This window comes from Canis lupus, chromosome 29 (genome assembly GCF_011100685.1).
Source record: "Canis lupus familiaris isolate Mischka breed German Shepherd chromosome 29, alternate assembly UU_Cfam_GSD_1.0, whole genome shotgun sequence".
Classification (NCBI taxonomy): domain Eukaryota; kingdom Metazoa; phylum Chordata; class Mammalia; order Carnivora; family Canidae; genus Canis; species Canis lupus.
In genome coordinates, this window is record NC_049250.1 from 36,672,185 (window position 1) to 36,697,860 (window position 25,676).

Consider the following 25,676-nt stretch of genomic DNA (forward strand, 5'->3'; position numbering starts at 1 on the left):
CCGGACGCCCTGCCTCGGCTCCCTGCGTCCGCCCCGGGCCGGGGGGCGGGGGGCGGCGGCCAGGGCTCGCGGCGGGCGGGCAGACCGACCCACCGACCGACCGACCGCCCGGCCCGCAGCGCCTCCGAGTCCGGACCCTGCGCCGGCCGGCCCCGCCCCTTCTCGGCCGGAGGGGGCGGGGCCTCGGCGGGGGGCGGGGCCTCGGCGGGGGCGGGGCGGGGCCGGCGGCGACTGCTGGCCCCGCCCCTCCTGACGCACCGTCCGCGGCTGCCGCGGGGACCCGGCGCGGCGGGGCTGCTGCGGGGCGGGAAGGGAAGGGACGCGGGCAGCGCGGGCGGGGGCCGGGCGGGGGCCGGGCGGGGGCGGGCTGGGGAGGGCTGGGGGCCCGGCGCGCTCCCCGCCTCCCTCCCGTGGCGGGCGCGCGCTTCCCCCTGCCCCGCAACTTTCCCCCTGCCCCTGCCCTCCTCCCCCCTCCCCCTCCTCCTGCCCCCTCCTCCCTGCCCCTGCCCCCTCCTCCCTCAACTAACCTGAGTTCGCACAACTTACCCGAGGCTGTAACAGAGAAAGTGATGGAAACAGGGTTTTTTTTTGTTTGTTTGTTTTTTTGTTTTTTTGTTTTTTTGTTTTTGGAAACAGGTTTTAAAATCAAAGTTCAGGGATCGTGAAAGGTCAGGGGAAACCGTTACACTGGAGTCCAAGGAAGAGAGAATATTAAGAAGGAAGGAAGGAAGGGTCCAAGGTGAAGGGGGGACAGTAAGTGTCTCTTAGGTAATCCCTCTCCCCCCTCCCCTGCACCTCTCCTCCCTCCCCCTGTTGCCACCCCCCCCCCGCCCTCCTTCCTACCCCTGCCCCCTCCTCCCTACCCCCTCCCCCTCGCCCCCTCCTCCCTCTCTGTTCCCCTCCCCCTCCTCTTTCCCTCTGCCTCTCTCCTCCCTACCCCCTTCTCCCTACCCCTGTTCTCCTCCCCCCGCCCCCTCCTCCCTACCCCTGCCCCCTCTTCCCTCCCTCTAGCCTCCTCCTCCCTACCCCCGTCCTCCTATTCCCCTCCCCTCTCCCCCGTTCCCCTACCCCCTCCCTACCCCCTCTTCCCTCCCTGTCCCCGTCCCCTATTCCCTCCCCCTGCCCCTCTCCTCTCTCCCCCTGTTCCCCTCCCCCTCACCGCCCTCCTCCCTCCCCTTGCCCCCTCCTCCCTCCCTCTGCCCCTTCCTCCCTCCCTCTAGCCTCCCCCTTCCTTCCTACCCCCTACCCCTACCCCTGGCCCCCTACCCCCTCTCCCTCCATGTTCCCCTACCCCCCTCCTCCCTCCCCGTTCCCCTACCCCCCTCCTCCCTCCCCCTGACCCCCTCCTCCCGCCCCCCTCCTCCACTCCCCCCCCCCGCCCCCCTCCTCCCCTCCCCCGAGACCCGTCCAGGCCGCCAGCTGCCCCGGGATCCTGGCCGCCGCCTGTGGGTCTGTGGGTCGTTTGCGCAGGAACCTGTTGGAGCGAGCGGCTTTGGGGACGCTGGCACCCAGTCCCCCGGGCGGCCCTAGAGGAACAAGAGTTCCTGATGGGCTCTGATGACAGTGAAGCTCCCCGGTAGTCCACCCACGTGGGATATCAGGTCGCCACGTGGTCCTTCAGGCATGGAGAAGTGGGGTAGAAAGGCCCACCCTTGACCCGATGCCCCCTCTGACCCCAGAGGTCCTTTGCTATAAGTGGCTTGATAGTAGGGACACCTGGCCTAGGGACTTCCCAAAAAAAAGATTGACGGAGAGACATTTCAAGGATTCCCGCTGTCCAAGGGCTCCTCCAACTCTTTCTGCTGGTGTCTTTTCCACTTTTTTGCCCTTTTTTAACTTTCATGTCCCTGGTTGTCCTCTTCTTCCTTTTCAGAGTCGGCTGAGCCATCTCATCCGCGCGCATTGCTTTGATCCCACCGTGCCCCCCCCCCCTTTCTCATGACCTCCCAGCCCCACCCCAAGCTGCTCCTTCCCCTTGCCCTCCAGCCTGTGGACACACTCGGGGGTTGGTCCCGCAGGAACCTTAAACTTCGCAGGGCTTGGTACGCGGCTGGCAGCTTGGGCTCCAATGCAGAACAGATTTAGTAAGGGTGGAAGCGGTCGAGTCATTAATCTCTGAATCTCAGTGTTTGCTTTTAAATTACAGAATGAAGATAATAGTACACTTTTGCCTCGTAGAATTGTGAGAATTAAAATACAGCTGACCCTTGAACAACAGTGATTGGAACTGCGTGGGTCCACTCATAGATTTTTTTCATTCTAGTGCGGTACTGTAAATGCATTTTCTCTTCCTTATGATGTGCTCGATAACCTCTTTTCTCAAGCTCCCTTTATTATAAAATTATACACCACATAATATACATACAAAAATGTGTGTTAATCATTTATTGGTAAGGCTTCCAGTCAACAGTAGGCTATTGTTAATTTTGGAAGGAGTCAAAAGTTATATAGGGATTTTTGGCTGTAGGGATCAGATCCCCACATTTTTCAAGGGTCATCTGTAGAAAAGTTAGATGCAAAAAAAAAGAAAGAAATCAAAAAGAAAAGAAAAGTTAGATGCTTGCTACTATGCCTGGAATCAGTGTTCAGCTATGTGAAGGTATCCATAATTGAAAGTATCATCCCCCCAATAAAATAAATAAAATAAAATAATAATAAAATAAAATAAAATAAAATAAAATAAAATAAAATAAAATAAAATAAAATAAAATAAATAAAATAATCATCCCCACAAGACCTGCTCCTCCTTTTGAGTTTCTTACTTCATTAGATGACCTTCCACCACTTGCCTGCTGGATGACTGACCAGGACACTTTGGGTCCTCGCTGATCAGGTTCCTGCTTGCTCTTGCACGCCATTCTTCTCAATCCACCTTGGTTTGGCTGAGTCAGGACAAGTGCTTCGGTGATGTCAGACACATGCTTCTTCCTCCCACCTTTTCCAGCTGCTGTGGTTCAGGTGGAGGAGCAGCTCCCTAGTGCCTTCTCATTTAGCTGAAGTTATACTTCTCTGGAAGCTTCCAACATTACCTTCCCATCAGCACCACACTCAATTTGATGTTTCCTTTCCATTTCTCCACTATTCGCTACATAATTACCACATTTGCTCATTGTGTTGAAATGTTTGGCCTACATCACTGTCTCTGCCTTTATTTTCTTTTTAAGATTTTATTTATTATTCATGAGACAGAAGGAAAGAGAGAAAGAGGCACAGGCAGAGGGAGAAGCAGGCTCCATTCAGGGAGCCCGATGTGGGACTCGATCCCGGGTCTCCAGGACCACGCCCTGGGCTGAAGGCGGCGCTAAACCACCGAGCCACCCAGGCTGCCCTGTCTCTGCCTTTAGACTGAATTTCTTCAAGGTAGGCTCATTACTTATGCACTAAGAAGGAGTAAGGACTCTATAAATGTTTGAGGAATGAATAAATGATCACAGTTTATAGGAAAAGATATTAAGGCAGAAACACCAGAGAGAGGACCAACAAAATTGCCTGGGCAAGAATCCATGAAGGGTTGAAGTAGGGTAATGGTCATGGGGTTAGCAGGATGAAAATAAATTAGAGGAGAACATCTGTAGGCCTGGCAACTAACTGGATGGTGGGAGAGAGGGAGGAGTCAAAGATAACACTTGAGTTTATTTGATATAGTGGCTCAATAATGGGACCACTAACCGAGAGAAAGAACACAAAGTTTCTGGGAAAGATAAAGGATTCAGTCTCGGTACTTGAGATTTGAAATATCTATGATATAAGCCAATGGTGGCCTTCCAGTAGGTAGTTGAAAATATGGATAAGGAGTGACAATGGGGCTTCTAGAAATTTTGACATTGGTGCATAGGCAGCAGGCAAAGCCATGGTTATGGATGAGTGAATGGTGGCAAATGTATCAGATATTTTCTGTACTCTTTCAGGTACAAGTAGGGTTGCATTTCCTGGCTTCCTTGTCGTTGGAATGAGCCACGTGACACATTCTGCCGTGAATTGTGAGCATAGCATTTAATTGCTGATGCAAGACCTTCCAGAACTCTTTTTTTCTCTTTGCCATGGCAATCAACAATGTTCTAGAGAGGATATGCTCCGTGAGTCTTGGTTTTAGAGGGAGGATGATGCAGAAAAGAGTCCCATTCACCTCATGATGGGTGTTTAAAGTGAGTGAGAAGTCAACACTGGTCATTTTGGGCAACTGAGATCTGAGGGGTTTATTTGCTACCGCAGCAGATCTTTGTCATTTCTGACTGATACGAATGAGAAGGGAAGAATGAAATCTTGAGAACACTGTTGTGTTCATTAGACTATTTTGCATGTAAGAAAGAGAGATCCAGAGACCACCTTAATTAAAAAGGTGAAAGCAGAAGTGTTTATATGGATATAGATGAGTAGCTAGTAGGAATCCAGGCCCTTCGAAACAGAAGCTGTTCTCTTACTTCGTTCCCATCGGATCTCCATTTTTTTCTCTACCTCTTTGATCTGTCCTCACACTACTGACTGCTAGTTCTTTTATCCTCTCATCTACATTTCAGAAGCACAGTCTAATTGCAAGACCCTTTATCTCTAAGCCACATCTTTAGTGGCCAACCAGTCTGAGGTCAGGCACCCATCCTCATCCAAAGAGTGCCACCCCTACAAACCACTCCCCCCACCCCCACCCCCCACCCCCGCAGCTCTCCTGAACCTGGGAGCAGTCAGGACAGTGCAAACTATAACAGGATGTTTCCATCCTTGCCTGCTACAACTTATTTTTCGCAGAATTGCTGAAGGTATATTGTACAAATGGAAATTAGATATGCCTTAACTTACGCTCCGACCTGCCACCCCAGCCTGTTGCATTAGCAAAAACATCCCAACTGCTTGCCTGGTCTACAAAGCCCTTTGTGATCTAGCTTCTGCCAACCAGTCCTACCTCATCTCCTGCTACCCTCCCTCCAGCCATACTGGCCTCCTGTCTCTCCCTTGAATAAGCCAACCTGGTGTCAACTTCAGGATGCCTGCACTCTGCCCTTACTAATCTCTCTTGTTTGAATACTCTCCCCTAGCTTTTAAAAAGTTTATTATTCCTTCCTCCCTTCTTATTTATTTTAAGTTCTACAGTAGTCTCAGAGATGAAGTCTGCATTAGAGTCTTAGTCCTCCTTTTCTTCAATTGTTATCTGTGATCTCAAATACTTATGGTTATTGCTTTACTGTCTTCCCTAAGAACACCAAAAGCACCATGAAAGTGGTCATCTTTTCTGTCTTGGGATTCTCTGTATTCTCTAGAATAGTTCCTGGCACATGAAATAGTTTTAAATTAATGAAGGAGATGATAGGTAGTGCACTTGTAACTGGCTGTTTTCTGCTGATCCTCCATCAGGGTTCATTCTCTACTTTTCCCTGCCTTGCTGTGTGTCTCAGGAGGCTGAGCTCTAGAGTTTCCATCATCCAGCCTCCTTCATACTCTGGGTTTCCACTAAGGTTTGGCCAATGGAAAGCACCAGAAGAATACTAGACGATAGTAGGAGTAAGAAGGGGTCAGAGTATTTACTACACTTTCCCAACCCAGCTTCACTATTTTTGGCAGTGACTGAATTCTCCCATGACCAAAGTTCCTCTATCAAGTTTCCAGCTCCACCTGGCTCTGCCAATGGTTTCCTGATGCTTCACCATCCTCGTAATACTCCCTTGATTAGACTCTTTACTATGGCCTCTGTCACCCACTGGGACCCTGACCTGACTGACAGCTAAGAAGGTCAAAGGCTGATTAGTTCAGTACAACTAACCTAAGTTCACACAACTTATCCAAGACTATACAGAGAAAGTGATGGAACCAGGTTTTAAAATCAAAGTTCAGGAATCATGAAAGGTCAGGAGAAATCATTACACTGGAAGTCCAAGGAAGAGAGAATATTAAGAAGGAAGGAAGGGTCACCAGTGCCCAGTGTCGCAAAGGGTTCAAGGTGAAAGAAGGACCAATAAGTGTCCCTTAGAAAATTTGTTTTATTTATTTATTTATTTATTTATTTATTTATTTATTCATTCATTCATTCATTCATTCATTCATTCATTTAAAAATGTTTTTTAGATAATCTGTTTTAAAAATAGCCACTTACAGGGGTCCTGGGTGGCTCAGTCAAGTAAGCATCTGACTGTTGGCTTCAGCTCAGGACATGATTTTAGGGTCTTGGGATCGAGCCCTGCTTCAGGTTCCCCACTCAGTGGAGAGTCTGCTTGTTGTCCCTCTACCTCTCTGCTCCTCACCCTGTTCACACCAACTCTCTCTCCCCCATATATAAATAAATAAATAAATAAACAAACAAACATCTTTTTAAAAAATAAAAGTAGCCATTATGGCATTAGGGAAAGTTCTTTCAATGAAAGGCAAATTTCAGAAGTTTGGGACTATTGGAAAGGTGAGTAGAGCAGAGTTTAAATAGCTCTTGTGATGATCCTGAACAGAAAGGAAGGAAGAAAAGGGTGAGAGCTAGTAGGGAATGCCAGGGGAGGCAGATGGCGAGATTACGTGATACTCCAGCGTGTTTATTAGTTGAGATGAAGCAGCCTGGGGAGAGAAAAGGGTTGAGAAACAAAGAAAGTGATGAAACCAGGTTCTGAAAAAGATGAGGGGAAAGGATTAGATGTCGGGAAGCTTTCTCTCAGGTTTAAAGGAATGGCCAGAAACAAAAGCAAATTTGCCAGTGCTGATTTCTAATCATAATGGAGTCCACCATTGGGGGTTTATTTGGAGAGATGCAAACAGTTTTTCCTCTACCCTTTCGTAGCCTAGGGCATGATTTCCATGAATTTCCCTGATCACAAATAATTTCCCTGGCTTATCTTCTCAGCTCTTTAGGTGTCAGTCATACAGTGGGTACATTTTTCCAGCCTCCTTGTTTTAGACTTGCCACTGTGTCTGTCATTTGAATTCTTTTTTTCTTAGTATCTGTGAGGAGAGGGAAGGAGGTAGAAGAGGGAATCCAATCAAGCATTATTAATTAATCACATTTAAATGCAAAATGGTAAGATGCTATTAAAAACTAATTCAATGGTAAATTACTCTGCAAACTCTAAATTATTTTATAATTATGGATTTTACAATATTTCCCAATATTACCTTTACTCAAATATAAGTACATCCATAATGACAAGTACATTTTGATATGTGGGTATTTTGAAATTAATAGTTTAAATTAATTTGCTAGGATTTATTGCTAGGATTTCTTGTTATTCATGCAAATTGTTTCTCATGGACCGTTATGAGTCTTTGCATGATTGTGATGTCTTTATCTTTCTCTACTTCTTGTTTACATCTTTGATTGGTAGGTTTTGGGGGAGATTTTAGGGTTCTGGGATCAGAATTAGAATCTGGCTTAATTTGTAATAGAGTTTCAGAAGCCTTGAATTCTTCCTGAAACTCTGTGCCAAGTGGACACACAGGCCAGGCATCCTTCAGTGACTACTCCTGCAGCCTAAGGAAAGTGTAAGCAATGAATCAAGTGGTGGAATCAGAACAGTTCTGTTCTTCGAGAAGCTCTCCAGCTAGCAAGGCAAATACTTTGAACACTACTTTTGGAGCACTTCACAGAAGACAAGTGCCTTCTTTTTTTTCAGACTTGCTTAAGATATATAATTTAAATGAGAGTCTGGACCCGGTGTGAGGTGGTTATTTCAGTGTTAACAACTAACTCTTTCTGAATGATATTTAACTTATTTGTTCATCAGAAGCCTATTTGGGAATCCATACTTTGCCAGCTGCCTTAAGGATATAAAGATGAACTAAAGATGTTTCCTGCCTTTCAGGAGGGACAGTCTAATTGTGAAGAAGAGAACATTAACTGAGTTACAAAGCATGGGTAATGGCTGCATCAGAGTGGTGTCAAGAGGTTTGGGATGGCAGGGGCAAGGTAGACGATTCCTGATGGCTGGCCGTTTCCAAAAAGCGTCCTTCCTTCTGTTCCTAGGTTTCCTTAGTTCCAAGAGCTAATGGTGAATATAACCAGTCTTCATCTCTAACTCCCTCTGTCCATGATTACCATTGTGATGGGAAACTCTATAATCTTGTCCAGCCTTGATCCACCATCATTTTGCTTACACACCCGCCCATCCTTTACCCAGTACATATTTTCTTCAGGACTGTATCTCCAGCCTCCCTCTTCTCTTACACTGCTCTTCAATACATATTTGACCCGGAAGAAGTGAGTCTTGGTGAAGGTAGCAGGTCAAAAGTAGTGGAAAAGCGGGGAGCACCCACTCATATCAGCTAAGTAGGTTATATAGCTAATTACCAGTCATGGTGAGAAAATGGGAAGTTATAGGCTGATGGTACAGATAGAACTTCCAGTTCAGAACAGTCAGAAGATTTGGTGTTTCTAATTTCAAATTTTTTCAATTCTGTGAAAACGATATATCGAGGTTCAGTTAGAAAACTGTTGTTCATTCATGACAGTGTAGGAAAATGCTAAGCCTTGCGGTTATTATAACTGTTACTGAACAAGTAGATGTACACACAAAGTATTGCTCAGTCTAGACACTACATTGATTAACACCATATAGGATATTAGGAAGACAAATGAATATAAAATATTATTTTTAAAGTTTTGTTTAGAAAGAAAAAAAATTTCAGAATATCCTATTATCAATGACCCTTGCTTCCCAGTATAGAAAATATGATCAGAGACTGATATAATTTCTGTAGACTGAATCTATTATTTTCTGGCATACATACACAGAATTTTATGATTTCCAACATGTATTAAATACTTGTGGCTTTTCAGCTGTTCTCATAAATGAAGGTTTATGAAGAAAAATATGATTAGAGAATATTTTTTAAAATTTGGATTTGTTTCAAGATTATTTGTTTTAAGTAAGAGTTCCGGAAGAAAGGCATACTCTGCTGACCTTCAGGCATAAAGTGACCCATCTGGCTGATTTTCTTTTGCCTCATCTCTTCATGTCATTCTCTCTCAAATCTGTCCTCCCATTTGAAGAGAAAGAAGAGAGCAATCTCCCCTGGAAGAAGAGGATTCATCTTCAGTCAACAGAAAGGAATTTTAAAAAACCAAACAGAAGGGGTAGACAGGCTTGCTTCTTAAACCACCAAATAAGGTCTTATTCAGTAATTATTTATTGGGAACATCTATGATTTCAGCATTTTAAAGGACGCACTGAAACTGAGACTGCCCTCACAGATCCATCTTGCAGTGTGAGAGGCATAAACAAATATAGCATGGAGCGTTAGATATAAGGGCAGCACAGAGGAAGGAGTGACTAAATCTGTCTGGGTATCAGAGAAAGTTTTGCAGGAAAGGTGATATTTGAGCTGGATGTTGAAGGATGAGTATACACTTATTTATATCCTGCTTATTCCAAAGGGATTTAAGGTACCTAGTAGGAGTTGACCAGATAGTGGAGGAGTAGAATAGCATTTCAGACACAGGAAGTGCCAAAGCACAGAAATGTGAAAGGGCACAGTATGCTTGGGAAGTCGTGGGAAGGTTTGAGGGCAGATGCACAGAGGACACATGTGAGCCTGGGGGGTGGGAAGTGAGACAGCATAACCGCTGGGCCAATCTCTAGCAGTGATTTGCAAACTTAGACACTTATCAGAATCCCCTGGAGGCTTTTAAAAGCACAGATCCTTGGGCCTCATCCCCAGAGATCTTGATTCTGCAGATTTGGGGTAAGAGAGGGCAAGAATTTACATTTTTTACAAATTTCCTAGTGATGTTGACACAGCTGGTCCTGGTTCCACACTTTCAGAACCACTTCTTTAGAGTTGGGATTTTATCCTATAGTCCATTGAGAGTACCTGAAATTTGTGTAGTTTGAGAAAGAGTGAATCAGATCTGGATTTAGAAAGTTTACTGGCAGCTATGAGGAGAACAAGGGAGGAAAACCACTTGGTAGATTATTTCACACGTCCAAGAGACAAAGTAAATGGACCTCAACCCATTTACAGAAAGAGGAAATACACTTAAGAATGTCTAGAGGCAATAAATAAATAAATAAATAAATAAATAAATAAACAAACAACAACAACAAAAAAGAATGTCTAGAAGCATAATCAAGATTACTTGGAATGATCGAATATGGGGAATGAGGGAAAGGGAAGGAATCTCAGAATGTTAAAATTATGTTCCATAATGTAACCAAAATACTATAAAATTTATTCAAAGGACCTCATGCTACCAAAATCTTTAAAATGGGCTCTAAGAAATCTTGCAAAATTTCAGATGACTTTCTTTTTTTTTTTTAATTTTTATTTATTTATGATAGTCACACAGAGAGAGAGAGACACAGGCAGAGGGAGAAGCAGGCTCCATGCACCGGGAGCCCGAGGTGGGATTCAATCCCGAGTCTCTAGGATCACGCCCTGGGCCAAAGGCAGGCGCCAAACCGCTGAGCCACCCAGGGATCCCTCAGATGACTTTCTTGCCAGTGTCGTGTATAATGCTTTTAGAGCCAAAGAGAGAGAGAGAGAGGGAGAGGGATAGCTTGGTCATGGTCATTCATCAGTCACTCCTCAAAAATGTGTGACATGAAGCCCACTCAGGTATGGTCAGGCCTTTGTGAGGTAGCATCATCTAGGGGTGCTATTTACCCACTATGTCCATTAACATCGGAACTTTGATTCCAAGTATCAGCTGTGGTCTTTCCAGCCTCCATATACTCTTAATAACTATAGGAGTTTCCCCTGATACGTAGGAACTTTGTAGACACAACATGAAGGATCGGTTACAACTGGCTGACACCACAGAAGAGAAAGTGAAGTATATATGAGTAACTTGATCCTAAATTGAACCCATAATAACAATTCAGCAAAGTTTTGATTTTAGCTTCAAGTTTCTCTTTGCAACTGAATCCTTAGCCAAGTGTGCCTAAGGAGCCATCTCTGTTCTGTTCTCTGTTGTTCTCACGGTGCCAGGTTCTGCTGGCCCTTTTCTTGTGTTTTCGTGCTTTTCTTTCCTCTTGCAGGGCTGTGGAAATGGTCACTTCCTTGTACAAACCTTTCTTTATCTTTTTTGCAATTTCTGAATGTTTCCATCAGTGTCATCTCTGCCAGTGGCATTTCTAAGGAGGTTGATTTGTTCAGTTCTCATTGCTAAATAGTTATAACCCATTATAGCTTCTCTTTGTTTTTCTGCAGCCCATTAACCCTCTCTGTCTTTCATATTAGGACTCCAGCCTCTGTGTGCTGCCTGTTGGTAGCGATGAGGGTAGGAGCAGGGTAGGAGGAAAGTATGGAGTGGGATGGGAGTAAGGTATTATGTTTTGCTCCTTTCAAATTAGAAGAATAACTATCAGATTGGGTGTCAACTGGAAACAGATCTCTCCCTTGGACAGAAATATTACCGTATCTTTAACAACATTAAACATAATATCTGGCTGTAGCCTTTCAGGAACGTTCTGATTCACTATTTTTATGCTCACAAATCATGTGGGAAACAAAGAAGCTTCATAGTCATTGTTGAAATTAGAGGGATTCATATGTTACTCCTTCTTCTCACCACCTAAATTCTAAACTGGAAGAGACGCATGAGTCTGGAAAAGGATGACCCAAACTTTAACTCTATCACTGATAGGGTCGATGAGGAGTCTGTCTTGGAGTAAAAGCCAAGTAATGACAAACTGCGCCAGTCTAGTCCTCAAAACAGCACATTAGAGGGAAAGTTTGAATCTTTAGCGCAGAGAATGGCTGTCATCCTCCTCCCAGGTAATTCCTTCCACCACCATGTGGAAGAGTAAAGGGGTGGAGGACAAAAAGTCCAGAAAAACACTCTTTCATGGAAACCAGGGGATGAATTACCCAAGACAGATATATTTTCTAATAAAGTTTTAATGATAGTTCTAGGAAAATAACAATGACTAACCAAACAGTGCCTATCATTTGACTTCTGAAGAGTGTCAGAGTAATCTCTTCCTTTAAGATAATTAATGCCAAAGACATTAAGAATTTTAAGAAATCAGGAAAGTTAATGTTTATTTTCCAGCCTATGAATGAAGATGACAAATGGTGTAATTATATGCATAACTTGTGAATAATTCTACCAATGAGCTATTTAATTTAAAAATATATGATTTGGAGAGTTAAAGTTTTGCCTCTTTTTTTAAGTTTTCACATGTTGTTAGTGATTTCCACTCCATTCCTCTACCTTCCACTAGTACTAAAATTCTATCTGGGTATGTGGCCACTCCACTAAAGAAACTATCGCCCAGTCTCCCTGGCAGCTAGCAGTAGCCGTGTAAATAAGTTCTCAGCGATAGAACGGCAGAGTAGAAGGGATGCCTGCAACTCCAGTCTCATTTGCTTAAAGGAAATACTTTGCTCTATTTTATTCCTGCTTCTTGGGCTGAGATACTGAGATGACAGTCATCAGTGGCATCAGGATCCCTTAAAGACCTAATGGACCAGAGCCTTTCTACAGCCTAGGCTGGCCAGACTGTAAGATGAGAGAGAAATAAGCTTCTGCCTTTTTTTAGGCCACCATGTTTTTTGAGGCTCTTTATAATGTCAGCTTAACATTTGTGCCACTAATACAAATATTTATGCCTATTTTTATTTTTTATTTATGTATTTATTTTTAAAGATTTTATTTATTTATTCATGAGAGATAGAGGCAGAGACACAGGCAGAGGGAGAAACAGGTTCCACGCAGGGAGCCTGACTTGGGACTTGACCCCAGAACTCCAGGATCACGCCCCCAGGCCAAAGGCAGGCACCAACCACTGAGCCTACCCAGGGATCCCCTATGCCTATTTTTAAAAGTGTAAAATATTCAGTAGGAAGAAATCTGCACGTTTAATTATTATAGCGGGTTGAATAGACATCCCCAAAAGATGGTCTCTCCAGAACCTAAAATATGGTCTCATTTGGAAAAAAAAACATGTTTGAAGATGTAATTAAGAATGTCAAGATGAGATCATGCTGGATTAATTGGGTGAACCCTAAAGCAAACGACACATGTCCTTATTAGAGACAGAAGAGGAAAATACAGAGAGGAGAGAGGCCATGTGAAGATAGGAAGGGACTCAGCGATGCATCTGCAAACCAAAGAACTAGAGCTGGAAAAGGCAAGGAAAGATTCTCCGCTTTCCCAGGGATGATGACTCAGCCTACACCTGTGAAAGAATAAATTTATGTTGTTTTTAAGCCACCCAGTTTATGATGATTTGTTATAGCAGCCACAGGAAACTAACACAGCTATTTAATAAAGTTTGATAATGAAGATGAAGAAGGACATGGAGGAGTTAAAAAAAATAATTTCCTGTTTTGTTATGAAATACTGAAAGGAGTATAGAGCACTAATATGAAAGTGGCTCATTCATTCATTTGTTAGACACCTTGGGGCACCTGGGTGGCTCAGTTGGTTGGGCATCCAGCTCTTGATCTCAGCTCAGTTCTTGATCTCAGGGTGCTGAATTCTGACCCTGTGTCGCTCTACACCAGGCGTGGAGCCTATTTAAAGAAAAAAAAATTAATAAAAAAAAAAAGACACCATCTGATTGCCTGAGGTATATCAGCCATTGAAAAGTGCCAGGAATATAAAAGAGAGACATGGTCCCAACCTTCAAGAAGTTCGTTGTCTCTTTAAAAAAGATACATGAACGTTGATGACACTGGTTCATTTAAAAAAGAAGCTAAAAGGAAAGAAACTTTATGTCACGATTATAGGCTACTTGGCAATGAGAAAACCTCCCACGGAGTTGTTGGACACATGAGTTTGAAATCTAAGAAAATCGGATATTCAGTTTGTTCCACACAGATCCTTCTATTGGGGAATACGACAAACACTGTAATAAAAATGGTTCCTTGTATTTCTAAAGCTTTAACTTCATTAACTTTTTTTTATAACTTAATATTTATTACCTTACAAGTAAGTTGATGAAATAACACTCCCCTCTAAGCAGTTGAACATCTCTAACTTAGAATAATTTTTAAAAATCTATTTATTTGTTTATCAGTAAGTAGACTCCATTCCCAGCATGGAGCCCAACATGGGGCTTGAGCTCATGACCCTGAGATCGAGACCTGAGCCAGGATCAAGAGTCAGATGCTCAAATGACTGAGCCACACAGGCACCCCTAAAATTCTATTTAATAAGGAGAATTTTTCGGGATCCCTGGGTGGCGCAGCGGTTTCGCGCCTGCCTTTGGCCCAGGGCGCGATCCTGGGGACCCGGGATCGAGTCCCACATCGGGCTCCCGGTGCATGGAGCCTGCTTCTCCCTCTGCCTGTGTCTCTGCCTCTCTCTCTCTCTCTCTGTGACTATCATGAATAAATAAATAAAATCTTTAAAAAAAAAAAAAAAAGGAGAATTTTTCTAGAGTAAATAGAGTTGTTTGTAATATCTCCTCAATCCCCGGTTTATGAAGTGCACTTTTTTGTATTTGGCAACCCCATCAGGGATTTATTTCAAAATTATTTCCAAAACAATAAAAATTACTTATGATCACATGGAAAGAATGCATTAAATATTATTCCTTGGACTGTATTTCAACCTTGGAACGAGCAATGCAAGATTCTCCCTTGCACAGATAAACTACTAAGCAATATGGAATCTATTATCCACGTCACCTCCTAATTTTATTTTGGAACCAAAGATTCCTAGTAGATTCTCTTATTGGAAGGGACATCGTCCTTAATTACTCTGTCTTCAATGTGATACAGGTAATGTGAAAATCTGATTCTGTGCTCTTCCCTGGTATTTCAATGTTTCATATCATTTTTTTTAAATCTTGGCTCTATTTTTTAACTCAATGCTGAACTTGTATATTTCCTTTTATAATAGGCAATCTTATCTGGGACCCACAAAATAAGGATTTACTACTGTGTAGGAAACATATACTGAAAATAAGTACGCATAAAAATACTGGAAGGAAATCCACCAAAATGCTCTCCTTTGGGTGTTAAATATCCTTAGTGCTTTGTATGCTAATCTTCTATATAATAAAAATGGAATCAATTTTGATGTTTATTTGCAGTTTAAGGTATCATCTTTATTCTACAAATGTTGAAATAGGTAGGAGGAGATTGTAGTGGAGTCTGTCTCACTCATGCTCAAGTGAACACAGCTGGGCCTGAAGTTGTCTTCCAGGATCAAGTGGAGAAGCTCGAGCAGCCCTTCTGAGGAATCCCAACTAAGGAATCTCTGCCTCCGCGTGCTTGCAGGGCAAAAGTAGTGCTGGAGAGCTCTTCTCACCAATCCACGAGGCATACAGGTAAAAAGGAACCAACATTCTAAACATTTTCCTCAATCCAAATTCATTTAAAGTAAGAAATATTTACAACAATATTGAGAAACTATAGTCCCGAAGGAAAACAAATGGCATCACTGACGTATTCAAGTTTAGCCTAAGTTTTTTTAAAAGGTAATGAAGTTACATTTTCATTTAAATGCCTAGGTATTTACTATAATCTTAGAGTGCCATAAGGTGGTTACTAATTTATTAGGTAGCATTAAAATTCGCATTTTAATGAATTGTCTTTTTTTGCCACTAAATTCTATACAGCTTATCTCAGTAATATTGGGTTTTGGTAATATAATGTTTGACAAACTGATAACTTTTGGAAGAGGTTAACATGAAATCCTTTGTTCTGTGAAAGTAAAGCAGCTGGGAGCACTTTTTTATTTTAAACACCTACGCAGGTAAATGACATACAACAAAATCAGTTTTGGGTTGATGTTGCTGTTTCTTCACTCTCTGAATAAGATTTTTGTAGGGCTCACACAGCCATTTTGCTTCCTGGAGTGAATCTTCTTTCATATTTTTTCATTCAAGTTTTCATATGAATGTTTTTAAATAAAATATATAAGTGGAAAAATATGAAACCTGTGATATTGTTTTCCAGGGTGTTCAGTGTCAGCCTCAAAACACAAAAAAGAAAAAAGCAAATGGGACAACAAATAAAGTTGTCCTGTGTTTTTAAGACTTAAAACATTCACCTATAAAAACACTGATATTGGGATCCCTGGGTGGCCCAGCGGTTTGGCGCCTGCCTTTGGCTCAGGGCGCGATCCTGGAGACCCGGGATCGAATCCCACGTCGGGCTCCCGGTGCATGGAGCCTGCTTCTCCCTCTGCCTGTGTCTCTGCCTCTCTCTCTCTCTCTCTCTCTCTCTCTCTCTCTGTGTGACTATCGTAAATAAATAAATAAATAATTAAAAAAAAAAACACACTGATATTTTCAGACAAACAGAAAAATGTTTCCCTGCTGAAACAGTATTTGCTATTATAGGATAGATAGTTAAATCGAATGAGAAATAAGGGCAAGCATAGACAAATACCAAAGAAAAACTTCATTGTGCAAATGTTCTCAAAAATAAACTTGGAGAAACATACCTCCCTGAGTATAAATATTTCAGCTGAGTTTATGTAAAGGTGTTATCTGTTGAAGTCAGCAGAAAACATGCCTTCATACAATTCGGGCTAGAATATGGTTTTTTAATGATTGCTAAAGTCTCATAGAAAGGTCTATATAATTTCTTGTCTTGTGTTAAGCAAGAGTTCTTGTTTCCATGTTCAGGTTTTCTGTGAATTAATATTTTGAAATATCAATTTCCTAAAAATGAGGCATGATCATTATTTCAGTTGTAGAGCTTTTTTTTTTTTTTTTTTTACATTTTTATTTATGATAGTCACAGAGAGAGAGAGAGGCAGAGACACAGGCAGAGGGAGAAGCAGGCTCCATGCACCGGGAGCCCGACGTGGGATTCGATCCCGGGTCTCCAGGATCGCGCCCTGAGCCAAAGGCAGGCGCCAAGCCGCTGTGCCACCCAGGGATCCCATTATTTCAGTTGTAAACAATCAGTCGCAACCTTTTCTTTTGCAAACCTGCCTTGAAAATACTATGTGAGCTTTTACATGTTAGCATAACACCAGATAGCCTCACGTCATGTTTTAGTATTGTCTGTACAGATATTTCATCTGTGGGAGGTTTTTCATCTGTCCATCATGGATCAACCCAGTAATAAACTGTGCTTATTTTAAGTCTTCTATTTTTAGCCTAATGATTTATCTAACTGACTTTTGAGGTCTGTTAAAGAACAAAAATAATTTGGAATTAAAAATAATCCATAGTGTCACAAATAAAGAAAATGTGTTATTAAAAATAAGCTAAAGCAATTTTAGCACATCAGATTTGATAGAGTCCATCTGCTTTTGTTGCCTACATAAATTGCCTTTTCTTTTTTTTTTTTTTTTAAGGATTTTATTTGTTTATTCATGAGAGACAGAAAGGCAGAGGGAGAAGCAGGCTCCACACAGGCAACCTGATGCGGGACTCAATCCCAGGATCCCAGGATCATGACCTGGGCCAAAGGCAGATGCTCAACCACTGAGCTACCCAGGGTGCCCCATAAATTGTCTTTTCTTTAGCTTAGTTATCTGTAGATGCTGCCATAGAGCCTCAGCTCCATCCAAAACCAGCCCCGACCATGCCTTAAAACAATGTGAATCAGGGATCCCTGGGTGGCGCAGCGGTTTAGCGCCTGCCTTTGGCCCAGGGCGTGATCCTGGAGACCCGGGATCGAATCCCACGTCGGCTCCCGGTGCATGGAGCCTGCTTCTCCCTCTGCCTGTGTCTCTGCCTCTCTCTCTCTCTCTCACTGTGTGCCTATCATAAATAAAAAAAAAACAATGTGAATCAAAGTGGCATTTTTTTTCCCTAGAGAGCTCACATAAGACTATACCAGTCAGAAAACACAGAAGAGAAATACAACCTGGAGATGCAAAATTTAGAAGGCACCAGCATTTTAATGGTTAATAAAGCCATGGAAGTAGGTGCCATCATTTAGGAAAAGAGAGTAGAACAATCTTTACCAGCTGTCTAAAATCCTGAATAAACACAGCACTTTCCCCTCATCCTCATTATCATAACCTCAATGTCCATATTGTTCCAGCTTTGGTTTTTGTGGTCTGTATTGTAAAACTAATGTTTTTGCGTCATTTTCAAATTACTATGCAATTCAATATCCATTTCCAGATTACACATGCAAAACCCCTGACGATTTAGGAGAGCAGCTACATGAGCATAGTAACTCGCCTAAGGGACCAGCCATGGCTCCTATCCACCCCCAGGCTTGCTAGAAACAGCAGATGAAACCATCCGGGTGGAGATCTTTGAGACTTGGTATACTAAAGTCAGAATTTACAGGATGCCCTCGCAAGCAGCAGATAAGACCTATTTCTAAATGTATGTGCAATGGGAAGTCTTGAGCGTTTGCTTTTGGAACCTGGAGCATGGCATATTATGGTGATCAGTACTGTTCATCGCACAATTTCAATGGTGGGCTGCAGTGTGGCTCGCAGTAGATATGATTTTATTACCGGTATTCGAATCATTTGTGTTTCTCCTAGTGTTTGAGAGCTCTCAAATTCCAAACCCAGCAAAGCAGATGAACAGGTGTAGGGAGGAGCACGGGTAGCCTTTGTTCAGTGTGCGGGGTCATGGGTTCACTATCAAGATCTTGTGGACCTTCACGGCCTGGTTTGTAAAAGTTTTATTACTCTGTGTACCGTCTTGTCAGGGGCCTTTACTGACACCAATACCAGTAAAATGTATTCTGCAAACAAAAATAGCATTTTTGCTTCTAAAGCAATTTTTCACGCTTAACATTGTTTAGAAATTTGAGTGAGTTTCAGGGTACTATTTAATGATGTTTTGCCGAGAGTATCAAGGATGTCCCTGAAATTGCCTCAAATAATTATATCCTCCCCAATACTTCTGAGAGGTATGTTCTTATAAAGCAAAATTCAAGGGCAAAAATAACCGAATGACAACAGTAAAAAAATTTTATTAGTTGGGAATTTGGCTTGAAGCCACAGTACAAAGCTCAAGTAAACTAGGCCGTGCACTTGAAAGGCTTCTTTTTCTTGAGCTTGTTTGGCCTAAATAACCTCAGGCTATAGCAGCCTCCGAGGAGGATTGCTCTCTCTTCCTTTTTAGCTTCAAAGGCAGCCCTAAGACTCCAGTGAGCACTCCTGGAAATGGAGAGAAAGCCAATTGGAGAGGACCCTGTTAGCTCTCCTCTGTGTTGCTGAAGTAAACTTTTTGTTGTGCCTCAAACTCAGGGAGAGGATAACCTCTCTGTGCTCCCCCCCTGCCCCCCAACACCCTGCTCTGTCCTGCCAGCAAGCCAAATGGAAGCAACAGAGAGGCCTCCAGTGACCTATAGCCCTTTCGAAGAAAACTTTGACTCTTCAAAAAAAAAAAAAAAAAAAAAAAAGCAGCTTAATCAGTATCCGATGATCTTACTAATGCAATCAATCCTCCTTCCCTCGACTCTATCCCTAAAGTGACATAAAGAATGTCAATGTGGAATGGTGTTCTATGCCTAAGGAGCAACAAAACTATTTCAAGTAATTAGGTACCTTTATTTTTTTTTTAGGTACCTTTCTTTAAAAAAAACAAGGCAAAGTGTGGTTGCCTTCTTGTTTTCTGTTAGATAGATTTTTTTTTTTTTGATAAAAAAGAGGCTCTTGGGGGATTCCTAAATCCTGAAAAATAAATCAGCCATCTTCTGATTCCTTGGGGACTGGTGGAATAGTGTAAGCATGGACACACAGCAGACACACAGACACACATTCTTTTTTTTAATAACAAATTTATTTTTTTATTGGTGTTCAATTTGCCAACATACAGAATAACACCCAGTGCTCATCCCGTCAAGTGCCCCCCTCAGTGCCCGTCACCCATTCACCCGCACCCCCCTGCCCACCTCCCCTTCCACCACCCCTATACACAGACATTCTTTACAATAAGTCTGGCTCTGGCTTTAACCCAGAGCCCTAGTGAGCGGGGCTGAGTCATAGAGTTCTACAAGGACTCCTTTTGTGCCGTTGGCCTAAAGCCTAGATAAAATGAAAGTAAAGAGGCCTCTGACTTCTCTGCACTAGGCCTACAACCAAATTTTTGCCTTAAGAGTCTTGCTACTTTATTAATAGTAAGAAGGGAGGAAAGACAAGATTTTTAAAAAAGAGCACCAAGGGTAAAAGAGTCTTTTTCTTTTACACTTGGAACTGATGTTACCTGAGTTACCAAGTCCTAGGCCACTCAACATTGGGATGTTGTGTGTATTGGGGGGCACCTTAATACAGAGATCATGTAAAAGGACACACTCTATGTGAGACAAAGAGCACTGAAATTGAGACACCCACAGAACCCTAAAGATGCCAAAGTCAGAGCTATTTATTTATCTGCAAATCTCTTTGAAGCCATCAGCTAATAATAGCTGACTGGCTTTGCTTCTTCATTACATCAGCTTCTCCTCTTGAGATGCTCATCAAGTTTTGTTATTCTTCCACAGCCATCTTTTCTTAGATTGGGAGCTTCCCAAGGGCGGAGACATGTCTTATTCTCTAGTGCTTAGTAGGCACTCAGTAGACTTTTTTTCGCCTATTGAATGACACTTCATTGTGCCTTTGACTATAACTTTTATGCAGAGTAGCATTGAGGAGGGTCTTCCAGGTGATGGTTTCTTCATCTCCCCGGAAATATAGAGTGTGTAGCCAACGTTAACTCTAGAAGTATTATCATTTGCATAACTGATGAAGTTAGGAAAATTAGATCTCATACAAATATGTTTAATTCATTGCTAACCCTTCAGACTGGATTTTATGTGTCCATAACCCCATAGCCATCCTTCTTTCATAGATCTCTTATAATTTCTTCATAAAAATCTGCATTTCCACTAGGCTATAAACTGCAGGAGTGCAGGAGACTGGTTTGCTCACTGCTGGATTCCTAGCACCCATCACCTGGCTCAGCCTTTATTTAATAAGCATCTGTTGAATGAACAAAACGTTCGAGAATCTCCTTTCTAGACACTAACCGTAAAGTTCCTTTCTCATTGGATCACCTCTCTGTTTTCATGTCACAGACCATTAGAAGACTAATGTTACCTATTGTGTGTGTGTGTTGGGCCACCTGTTGGAGTTACTGCAGCCATTCATGTTCACAATGGTTGAAGACTTATATGCTTCAGCAGTTCTTATATTTCATTAGAAAGACTAAGGAAAAAGAAATACACTACAGCTGAAATAAATTGTAAAAGATCTCTGCAACTCAGCTCTAAAACGTACTTCTAACTTTTGACAGTATAAAGCAGTGCACGAAACTGTGTGAATCTGGCTGTAGTTTTTACTGCATAAAAATTCATAAAAATGTTTAATGTGTAACTACATTTTTAAATGACAGGTAAAATCCATTTTTGTATTTATGTGTGGTCACAAGTAACCCTTGGTTCAAAGTGATATTTCTGTTTCAGATAATCCTTACAGTTCCACTTACTTAAGTACCTTATTTATTTATTTATTTAGATTTTATTTATTTATTCATGAGAGACGCACAGAGAGAGACAGAGACACAGGCAGAGGGAGAAGCAGGCCCCTCGCAGGGAGCCCGATATGAGACTCCATCCCGGACTCCAGGATCATGCCCTGAGCTGAAGGTAGACACTCAACCACTGAGTCACCCAGGCGTCCCTTAAGGTACCTTATATAAAGCACTTTTTAGTATATAAACATAGATACCAAGATGACTATTAATTTCTTGAGTTATTGAATTTCTAGCAAATTGTACTTAATGTTTAATCCCAGAAATAGAACGCAAAAAGTCCATTTTAAAGCCTCTTACTGCCTCATACAAATTTTTCTATCTCTTTAAGGTAGAAAAAGGAGAGAGCAGAAGAAAGTAGTAATATCTTATTTATAAACTATTGCTTTTATAAAATATACTTACCATATTTCATGTTAAATAACCTCTTAAATAACGTTGTCAAAAGAGTAAAGCCCTCAGAAGTCAAAGCAGTCTAGAAAGACTCTTGCTGAGAAAAAGTTAACATAAACGTATTACTAATATTTAGTTCAGGAAAACTCAAGTTTATTCAAAAAACTTAAATGTAATTTATTCCATAAGGAACAGCTTATGGAGGAGGAAAGACAAGGAGTGAGGAAAAAGGAAAATATAAACCAAAAAATGATAACTTTCATACAGAAATGAAAGAACAGAGGGCAAATAATTGAAAGGAGTACTCTTGCCCCACCTTGCCAGTCACTCGGCTGTAAAATTCAGCATGTGATGCAATTTCCCATGCCTTTTGAAGTACTAATTCCCTGATTAAGTACTCTTGACCTTAACCTGGAAGCTCCATGAGCTTTCATTCATTATTCATTAATGGGGCTTAAGACTATTCTACTCTGGAGAGACAGATACTCTTTTGCCTTCAAGGAATATGCAGTCAATTAGAGGAGACAGGTAATTGAGGGGATGCTAAAATGGCTTAATATGTACTATTATACTGGAAACTCTCTTTTCTCATGTGTGGAAAAAGCATGCTAGGAAAATGCTCCAAAAACTCTGTCAGCTTCTTACATAGAAGATCCTAAAATGGCATTTCAGGACCATTTTTTAAAAAACTGGTATTAGTTGCACTTAAAATATGACACCTATAGCAATGATACTTAAAATTATTTATAACCTCCTATATAATAAAATTAATACTGTTTTCATCAGATTCTATTTCAAGTCACTGTAAAACTTTTATCTTCTCCCAGAACTAACCATGCGACCAGCCTGCTTCAGGCATCACCGAGTCAATAGAGAAGGAAATTGAGAAACAATGAATTTAGCGTTTATTATCTTACTTTTGAATGGTTATGTTGGGGTGCCTGACCGGCTCAGTAGGTGAAGCATGTGACTCTTGGTCTTGAGGTCATGGGTTCAAGCCCTACATAGAGCTTACTTAAAAATAAAATAAAAATCGAATAGAGTTATGGTTAGAATATATTTAAATAGTAAATTCGGGACACCTGGGTGGATCAGCTGTTGGGCACCTGCCTTCAGCTCAGGTCATGATCCCAGGATCCAGGATTGAGTCCCACTTCGGGCTCCCTGTGAGGAGCCTACTTCTCCCTCTGCCTGTGTCTCTGCCTCTCTCTCTTTCTCTCTCTCTTCTGTGTCTCTCATTAATAAATAAATCTTAAAAAAAAATTTAAAAAAACAAAGGTAAAATCTGCCCTCAGCTTTTTCTGAGTCTAAGGTGTTGGGTATGTATGTGGTTCTGTGGGGTATGGGCAATGTTGCTCCACAGAACTATATGTATCACTGAACACCATCTTGGTACTTTTGTTTATGTAATAGATGATGATGATTACTTTGATCTAAAATTAGGTTAAGTTCTGAAAGCTTCAATTATCTAAATTGGACTTAACAAATACTCTGTGGAAGGGCTACTCCAAGTAGTTTCTTGTGGAGGATACCCAGGGATACCCAGAGACAAGCAGGAACAATGTCTTGAGGAACCTTACATATCATGTGAAAGGGCTTCGACTTTACTGTGAAGTTAAAGTATGTTCTGTTCTGATGGTATTTCACAATCCAGGAGATTTAGACAGGGTTCTGCTGCCTAATTTATCTTCTTAAGTATATGTTAGTATTAACTGCTTTATTTTTTTTATTTTTTATTTTTTTAAAGATTTTATTCATTCATGAGAGACACAAAGAGAGGCAGAGACACAGGCAGAGGGAGAAGCAGGCTCCCCGCAGGGAGCCCAATGTGGGACTCCATCCCCGGTCCCCAGGATCAGGCCCTGGGCTGAAGGCAGGCACCCAACCGCTGAGCCACCCAGGTGCCCCTATTAACTGCTTTAAAACAAAAATCACAGTTTGTGCAGATGTTCTCTCCCTCCTCTGAATGAGGCCATGTTCCTTGTCAAAGATGAGATAAGAGGTGATTACATCAGGATTCTGAGGAGAGTATTTTTTTTTTTTTTTTTTTCTGAGGAGAGTATTAAAGATTTCCCAGTGGATCCATTCAAATTCCTCATTCCTTCCAGAGGAGAAAGACTAGAGGCCAAAGCAAGAGTATAGGTGAACACGTATGATGTCTGGACCTATATAAGGTAATGAATGATAGCAGAGATGAAGAAGGGATTAATTTGAGTGGAATTTTGATATAGAATTAAATGAGAGTTTTTGAAGAAGTGGGAGAAATGAGAGATGATTCCCAGATTCTTGACCAGGGTGACTAGTGGATGTTAACATCCAGGTTGAGGTGGAAGTTAATAAATTTAACTTTGGACGTGCTGAACTGAGGGACGTCTGTGCGAAGACATCTAATAAAAAATTGGATGTTTGGTATGATGCTCAGGAGAAAGATCTAGGCTAGTGTTGTAATTTGGGAATCATTGTGTTTTGGTGATTTAGATGTTTATCCAAGGAGAGTGTATATAATGACAAAAGAAAGATTAAGGATGAATTCTAGGGGAATACCAAGATTTATAGGGTAGAGGAGATAAAGACACTTCTTAAGGAGATAGAAGGAAACAGAAATGGTTGTCATGGATACCTTGGGAAAGAAAATATTATTTCAAAAAATATAGTGGTCAAAAAAATATAGTCAAGAGTATTAGTCACTGTGAGGGGTCAAGTGAGATAAAGACTGACTAACTTCCATTTAATTTGGAAATTAGAGCAATTTCAGTTAGTGACGCTGGTAGATATCAGATTCCTGTGGGTTAAGGAATGAACAGAAAATGAAATGAATTCAGATCATTCTTTCAAGAGGCTTATTTATGAAGGTAAGAGCAGAGATTATAGCTAGAAGAAAACTTAGGATCAAAAGCAGTTTTTCTTTAAGACGGGAAAGATATGGGTACATTTACTTGTGGAGGAGAAATCAGTGGGAAAAGATCTCAGGGGTAAGCAAGAAAACAAAATTGATGCCGCAGAAATTATTCCAAGCAGAGATACAGCATGGAAGTTTGGAGGAGGGATTAGCTTTAGAGAGAAGACTTTAGACTGGTAGGGGGTCGAGAATTGGGGGTTTTAGAGGGGCATTGATATCTAGTTTAGTTTAATTGCACTCCAGATGTGTGATTTCCTCTTTCTTACTCTTTGGAGAGCGTGCATGCCAGGCTGCCTCCACTCCTTCATTCACATCCCTTCAGGAGAGGTGGACCTAATGACCTAGTAAATTTGACTAGAACAACCGAGCATTAGAATACTTGGTTGAATTCCAGCCACTCTTCCTTTTGGGAGCAGTCTCTCCTACAGAGAGCATATGTTCTCCTGCTCCTTCGAGGACACACTTTTCCTCACCACACAGGAAGAGTTGCTTTGGTCCATTGCTGCCTTAAACTTGATTCTATGTACCTCACTCTGATTCAGCATTGTAAGACTCCTGTGAGTAACATACACAAAGCCATATCCTACAACCTGGCATTTGTAAGTAATAAAGATGATATTTTGGCCTCTGTCACTCCTTTCTTGCATATCTCAAATAGGTCAGTGTAGAAGAGGATCATCTTTGTGTTAATCTTTTACTCATCAAGCACAGCACTGCCTACGTGAATTTGGACAACAGCTCGTGGCTCCCCACTGTCTGGTCTTCCATTATTTATTGGACATGTTTGCCCAGATGGAGTCTATATTTCCCAGCCCCCTTGCAGCTAAGTGTGGCCATAGGACTTCATACTACTATGGAAGGGGATCAGCAGTAATGAGCGTAACTTCCACCTCACTTGATTAAAAGAAAGTTACTTTCCCTATTTCTTTTGTCTGATACCTTAGATATGGCTAGAGGCTTAGATGTGCCTAAGATCTTAGACCTTAGATATGGCCGTGAGCTAGTTAGACTTTGTAGAAGAGGAGTGAGCCCCAAGGATCAGCAGAGCATGAATAGGGAGGGAATCTGAGTTGCCGAATATC

The 25,676-nt window shown here is 41.8% G+C and overlaps 1 long non-coding RNA gene across 6 annotated transcripts in view; it reads left to right on the top strand.

The window, feature by feature from the left end:
* Positions 1 to 1,416: 1,416 nt before the first annotated feature.
* Positions 1,417 to 25,676, top strand: part of LOC111093158 — a 56,970-nt gene continuing 32,710 nt past the window's right edge. For 3 of the 6 annotated variants that reach the window (XR_005381220.1, XR_005381218.1, XR_005381219.1), the window contains exons 1-3: positions 1,417 to 2,042; positions 2,147 to 2,267; positions 14,952 to 15,188. This is a non-coding gene — a long non-coding RNA (uncharacterized LOC111093158). Of the gene's footprint in view, positions 2,043 to 2,146; positions 2,268 to 14,951; positions 15,189 to 21,286; positions 21,347 to 25,676 lie in introns of those variants that run through there. The other 3 variants (XR_005381215.1, XR_005381217.1, XR_005381216.1) reach the window with 3 other exon arrangements.